Source organism: Microchirus variegatus (assembly GCF_963457635.1).
Source record: "Microchirus variegatus genome assembly, chromosome: 16".
Taxonomy (NCBI): domain Eukaryota; kingdom Metazoa; phylum Chordata; class Actinopteri; order Pleuronectiformes; family Soleidae; genus Microchirus; species Microchirus variegatus.
The window spans coordinates 19055130-19061893 of NC_139817.1; positions in this window are offsets into that span (position 1 = coordinate 19055130).

Sequence of the window (6764 nt, forward strand, 5' to 3'; positions counted from 1 at the left end):
CAGTTACAAAACAAACGTTGAAATATACAAGTGCAAGGAAATAAAGTGCAGGAGTTATGGCTGCAGTAACCATTAAGAACACAGGCACTATTCAATGTTATCAGTCTTTCAAGATGGATCATTTTAGTTCAGTTTGGAGGGTATTCCATGCAGAGGGGGCAGAGAAACTGAAAGCTTGAAGAACATGGGCAGCAGACAAGTACAAAATGTCACTGGAACATATGGCATAATGGCTTCATAATAATCCATCCTTCCCCATGTTTGTCACACAAAAAAAGGAATCTTTGTGAATTATATTAAAAGTTAAAAACATTAAAACATTTCTTCCCAGGTATGTGAGACTGAAGAGGAGGACGTTGAGAGAAGCGGATAAAGAACAAGTGGATAATCAAAGACAGTGAGACTCAGTGATGAGAGAGAGGCGGAGGTGGATGCGGAGGGTGAGTCGAAAGGACCGAGGAGTCCCATTTCCAGAATTGTTCCTCCTGCACTCCGCACATCCACCTCACTCTTCTCTCTCTCTGTCTCCCCCACGACCTCAACCATAGGGGGCACATCAGTCTGCTAACAACAAAGGGAAACTCTTTAGCCTGTGTCTTGTCTTGTGTCAGGCTGCAGTCTGACACTGCAATACAGGGGGGGGACACCTCCTCACCTTACACCCTCCGCTGAAGTTGTCGTCTCCAACATGAAGTTAATTACGCCCTCACTCTAGTATTATCATGGCTGCAGTCTGTCGTTGTGCTCTTTCAACTGTACAGTATATTCTATATTCTAAACCTTTTCCTCCTGCTGTGCATTTTTTTTAACGACGAGCATGATTCCTGTACTTGTTCCTTCTTCTTACCAGTGGCTGTTTTTCCCTGCACGACTAAGGCTGTCTGTGTGAATTGAACAATCAGTGCCACGTGTCTCACAGAGCGAGAGAGCAGTGGGTGTATTTAATTATCCCCTTCTTGTTCAACAGGCTTGTTTTTTTTTGTTTCTCTTTCCTCTGGAGTGTATTTGACCCCTGAAGCTCCACCACCCCCTCTTCCTCTGTGTGTTCACCACTGAGCCACTCTGTGAGACCGTGAAAACCATGCAAACCATGCAGCATGCTAACACATTACTGTGGTTCTTAACCCATCCTCTATGTACCGAACATCGCAAGTTAACTACTGAAATTATGACAATGGTCGATCTCCTAGTATCGACACTGTTTATGTACGTTTCCAGTTTCTTTGTGGTGACTTAGATTTATGCTATAGGTGGTATTTAATTGCATGATATTCCAAGTGAACACGCTGGTATAAGTTGTATAAGGTGTTTTTTTTTCTCCTCATGGACTGAACTGCTGGTGAGTTATACTCTGTTGCCTCTGTTTTCCAGGCTTTTTAATTGAATCAACTATTTTTTGTGTTCATATCATAGTGTAGTACATAAGGATGTAGGTGGAGATGGTGAATGACATCAGTGTGTCCAGTTTCTTTTGAACAAACCCAGTCTTAAAAAGAATACATTTCTGCAAACAAGTGAGTGCATGTTTTTGAAAATGACATTAATTTGTTTACCGTCTAATGTTGTTTATAATATAATAATGTTAATAATAATATTAATATTATTGCATATCAGACAAAATGTAACATGATGCCGTTTTAACTACCAGTAAGGGTGATGATAGCCATTTACTAGTTATGAATGTGGTTAATACTGCGTCCCATTCACTTCAGAAACCGGAAGTGATGTCACAACCAACTCACCGCGTTCCGTTTAAACAGTTGGAAAAAAAAAAGCTCTAATATTTTGTGTACACAAACAGCATAGTGACATGTCTACAGATGTACTACTGATTTATCTGTGAAACAAATATGACAAAAGTGCTATTAAATGTAAAAAAAAAAAAAAAAAGTAGCCATGTTTATATGGTGGCAGTCATTCTGAATTCCCATGTTGGTGCTGAGGTCGCTATAAGTTTCCAAGTTGGAAATCCAGGTTTAGGGAGCGTTCCTGACATAGGTACGCCGCCTGACCTTGGACATTTTGAGTTACCAACTACAAATAGAACGCGCTGTGAGAGTGAGAGAGTGGTTCTCAAAAGGCACTGAGTAGGAGATAATCAGAGTTTACATCACGCAGGATGATATCTACATAATATCATACATTACGTGCTGTGATAAAAAATCACTTGAAGCACAGCTTTCTTGCCGCTTCTACCAACTCCTGGGAAAATTGCCAGGCATGTACCACATTAAGGGGATTCACAATTCTTAAAAAAAAACAAAAAAAACAAAACAATGCATGGTGCGTACTTGGTTGGTTCTTACTGTTACAGTTGATAAATTGATTTTTTTCTTTTCTGGTAAATAAAACCAGGTAGAAAAAAAATTACAACACAGAAACAGATGACCTGGGTCGGGCATTCCAGTTGTAAATGGAAGTCAGAATTTCTCAGTTTTCCTCACATTGGCCTTCCAACTTGGAAAATTGGAGCAACCTCATCAACCCTGACGTCCGACCTCCGATGTACTCGGAACATAGCTTATTTTTTTCCAGTTGTAGTCGTATGTCACAGCTGACTTTGAAAGAATGGCTTCTCAACTCGGAAATTCAGTGCGTGAAAGAGATCAGGGTGTGTCAGGCAATCAACAATGGAGAGAAAACGGAAAAAAACACAGGAAGAGAAATGACTGAAAAAAAACATACAGGGAAGCAGCATCAACTAAACACAAAGGGAAACTACAGAATAAGACTCTGATGACTAAATAAATCAAAGCACTACAAATTAGTTGGGAATGAAGCTCCAGGGTCATATCTGACATTTCTTCCTGTTTTTCTTTTTGTATTGTTAACTGTCCTATGGTTCTTTGAAAGGCACATTATAAAGTCAAGTAATTATTATTGTTTTTATTATTATTATTATTATTATTATTATTATTATTATTATTATTATTATTATTATTATTATTATTATGTCACTGTTCACTTTGTCACACACCACCACCAATGATTTTGCCTCATGTTATGTCACATATATTATACATATATGTATGTGTAGAAACATATATTTAAAAAAAATAAAAATCTAAGGTTGAGATGAGCTGATACTTGGTATTGGTATCGGTCCAATACTGACCAAAATTCTAATTGATATCGGAACATTTTTATTTTTTAAAAAGTAAGATCTGATACAGTCCGTGAGTAAAGTTGTGAATGTCACGCAGATGGAGAATTATATTTTTGAAATGGTTGGTAAATGCCTTAACAGCTAAAAGACTAACACTGACCAATTCACATATCGGGAGGAATTCAAGTTTGACAGTTAATGTCACACTGATACATTTTTGATTTTCTGTACATGGTTTGCATTAAAAAGCAACGTTTTTCTGATACGCCTTCACATCAGGGAGTTTGATCCTCCGTTTAATTTGTTTTCATTTCTGCTTCACACTCTAAAGATGATATTACAGCAGGTGTTATACAAGTATGTTGGATGGAAAAATGCAAAATAAGGCTTTGGATTGATTTTCGTCAGAAATACTTCACCCAAACTTCAAAAACAATCCAATAACATGACTTATCTTTAATTTCTTCATACTTTTTCTTCACACTATAATGTGACTATAGTGAGGATTTTATTGTGACGGGGTATAGTTTTTGCTTGAAATTCATACCTGTGAGAGATAAAAGTGTAGGTGTTGGAAGAAAGTGTTTTTTGTCTGTAAAGTACTGGAAATAAAATGATATCCTTGCACGTTAAATGGAATGAAATATCTCCATCATTGTCCTCAGTGGTTTGACCAAGACTCCAAGACTGCAGTTCATCAATCATGCCACAAGAGGGCGCCAACATCCAACAACAAGGTTTAAAACATGTTTTTCTTCTGCTTTTGCCAATTTTCCTCTGAGTTTGTCCTCAAACTTCACAAAATTATATATTTAAAGAAAACTTTACATCACTCAGCAAGGCAATAATAATTCATAATATCATTTATTTGTATCTCATTAACTTTTCCTCTTCAGTAAATGTAATAAGTATCTGTTTTTAAAAGTATTAAAAGTATTGCCGAGTGCATCTATGTGCTTACTCAACATGTTATTAATATTATTTAACACAATTATTCAAAACTAGTTCTTACCTTTCACTGCCTGAAAATCATGTTCCCTCTCAGATTGTGACCTCCTCTCTGTTTAGGAATAGTATTTGTAGGTCGTGAGAGAGGGTAGTTTATGAAATCATATAATTTGAGTATTCTTGATTTGATAAATAATTGATTTGTCTGTTCCCTGTAATTGGCATAATGTAGAATTCTCAGAGCTCTTTTTTGGAGTATTAGCAGTGAGTGTGTGTTGCCTTTATAAGTGTGTCCCTGCGCAGTATTGTAGGTGTGGAGAGACTATGGACTAAAATATTAGTGTCCTCGGCAAATAATATTAATTTCAGAATATTGGATACTTTGCATATGTCATTTATATATAGTGTAAACAGTTGTGGACCCAGAACTGACCCCTGTGGGACCACACAACCTCTGTCCAAGCACATTGATGTGTTATCACCTATTTTAACGTATTGGGGTCTGTTGTGTAACCTCTAATACCATATCTCTAAGATATCATGGTTGATGGTGTCACATGCTTTTTTTTTCAAATCTATGAAAATTCCTATTGAATGTAGTTTTTGGTCAATAGCATCAGTGATGATTTCCACTGCCTCAGTTAAAGCTAGAGCAGTCGAGTGGTTTCTTCTGAATCCATATTGGCTATCGTATAGCAGATTGTGTTTATTGATGAAGTTGTCTAGCCCAGGGTTTATCAACCTTTTTTGAGCCAAGGTACATTTTTTTCATTGAAAAAAATCACAAGGATTTTATTGTGATGGGGTATAGTTTTTGCTTGAATTCATACCTGTGAGAGATAAAAGTGTAGGTGTTGGAAGAAAGTGTTTTTTGTCTGTAAAGTACTGGAAATAAAATGATATCCTTGCACGTTAAATGGAATGAAATATCTCCATCATTGTCCTCAGTGGTTTGACCAAGACTCCAAGACTGCAGTTCATCAATCATGCCACAAGAGGGCGCCAACATCCAACAACAAGGTTTAAAACATATTTTTCTTCTGCTTTTGCCAATTTTCCTCTGAGTTTGTCCTCAAACTTCACAAAATTATATATTTAAAAAAAACTTTACACCACCAAACAAAAATGTTTAAAAAATGATACTCTGTAGCCTATATTAACAATTTAGTCATTCTTATCAAAGTGTCTTGAATATTTATATCCATATTATTTGCAGATAATGAATTATTTCTTTTAAAAAAATGTTTTTAGACCAATTAGGTGAAATTGGATCATTTCCCACGGCACACCTGACGATCTCTCACGGCACACTAGTGTGCCACGGCACACTGGTTGGAGAAACACTGGTCTAGCCTATTGTTAAATAGTGTCTCTAGAATTTTTGACAATTGTGGTAGTATTCAGATTGGTCTGTAATTAGTAAATTTGTGCATGTCACATTTCTTGAACAATGGCACAACTTTTGCAACTTTCATTTTGGTGGGAAATATCCCCATTTGAAATGACAGGTTGCAGATATATTATGTTGAAGGTGAAATAATTCCATCTAGTACTTTTTAATTAGCTTCATGTCGAGGCCATTGACATCTGTGGATATGTTTGCAATGCATTTGTTAACCAGGTGTCTAATCTATATGTCCTTCACTGGTGTGAGAAACATTGTGCTGGGGTTTTTAATTGCTTGCAGTCATGGGAAAACATAGCAAAGAAGAATGATTATTATTATCAGTCAGTTACACAATGAAATACATTCTGGAACCATCAGTTCACACTTGTATTGTTTTCGTATTTGTTTATTAATTTCGAACATAAATTAAAAAAAACATATATAAATATACAGTATAAATGAAGTCAAAGCAGTTATCCTTCCTGTCCAGTCTAAAAATAAACTCACACTACCATTGGTCAGGTTAGTCTTAGTCCACTTTGGCAAAGGAGCCATGTCCAGTTCCAGGCTTAAAAAGAGTTGTAAATGCCGACTCTTCAACTCTTGTTTTCCCGTTTTCTTGACTTGTTGGGAATGCTGAGTCGACATTTGCCACTGTTTTCTTGATTATTAGTCCATAACGCTGAGCCAGCATTTCCAACGCTTGTTTTTTCCTGTTTTCCAAAATTTTCATTTCCAAATGTGGTGTCCACATCACGACCTGTGAAAATTGTGATCCCAGTGAGATTTGGGGCGATCTGATTCATTCTGCAGGAATAATAGTTAAAAACACATTTTCACATTGTGTGTTCCCACAAGCCATGCAGCCGGCTTCCATCCAGACAGACTCTGCCCTCACCTGTCTTTGATGATGATATCGCCAGGTCAACATGGCACCCACCAGTTAGTAGCCAAAAGTACGGTTTGCCAGCCGAAGTTTTAAAGGTTAATTCCATGCAAATTTGTTTTTGTCTAAATACTCCTCTACGTCACACTGATCACTTTCAACACAGTAAAGTAACAATTTAAAAAAAATTTTTTTTTTCCATGATCTCCAGGGCTCCTGTTTTATAAGTCAATTGATTAAAATGGTAAGCTTGTAAAAGAGTCTTACCACCCTTTTTAACTTCTTTTTAGAACCTTTTTCTGGAACTTTTCAAGAGAACAGAAGGCAGCTCAAAGACAGCTAAGGCTGGTCACAGACAGTTCAAAGGCGAAAGTATGAATGAATGTAACAATTTGGCAAGTGATCAGTAAATGACTGAGACTTCTTTTTTATTTGTC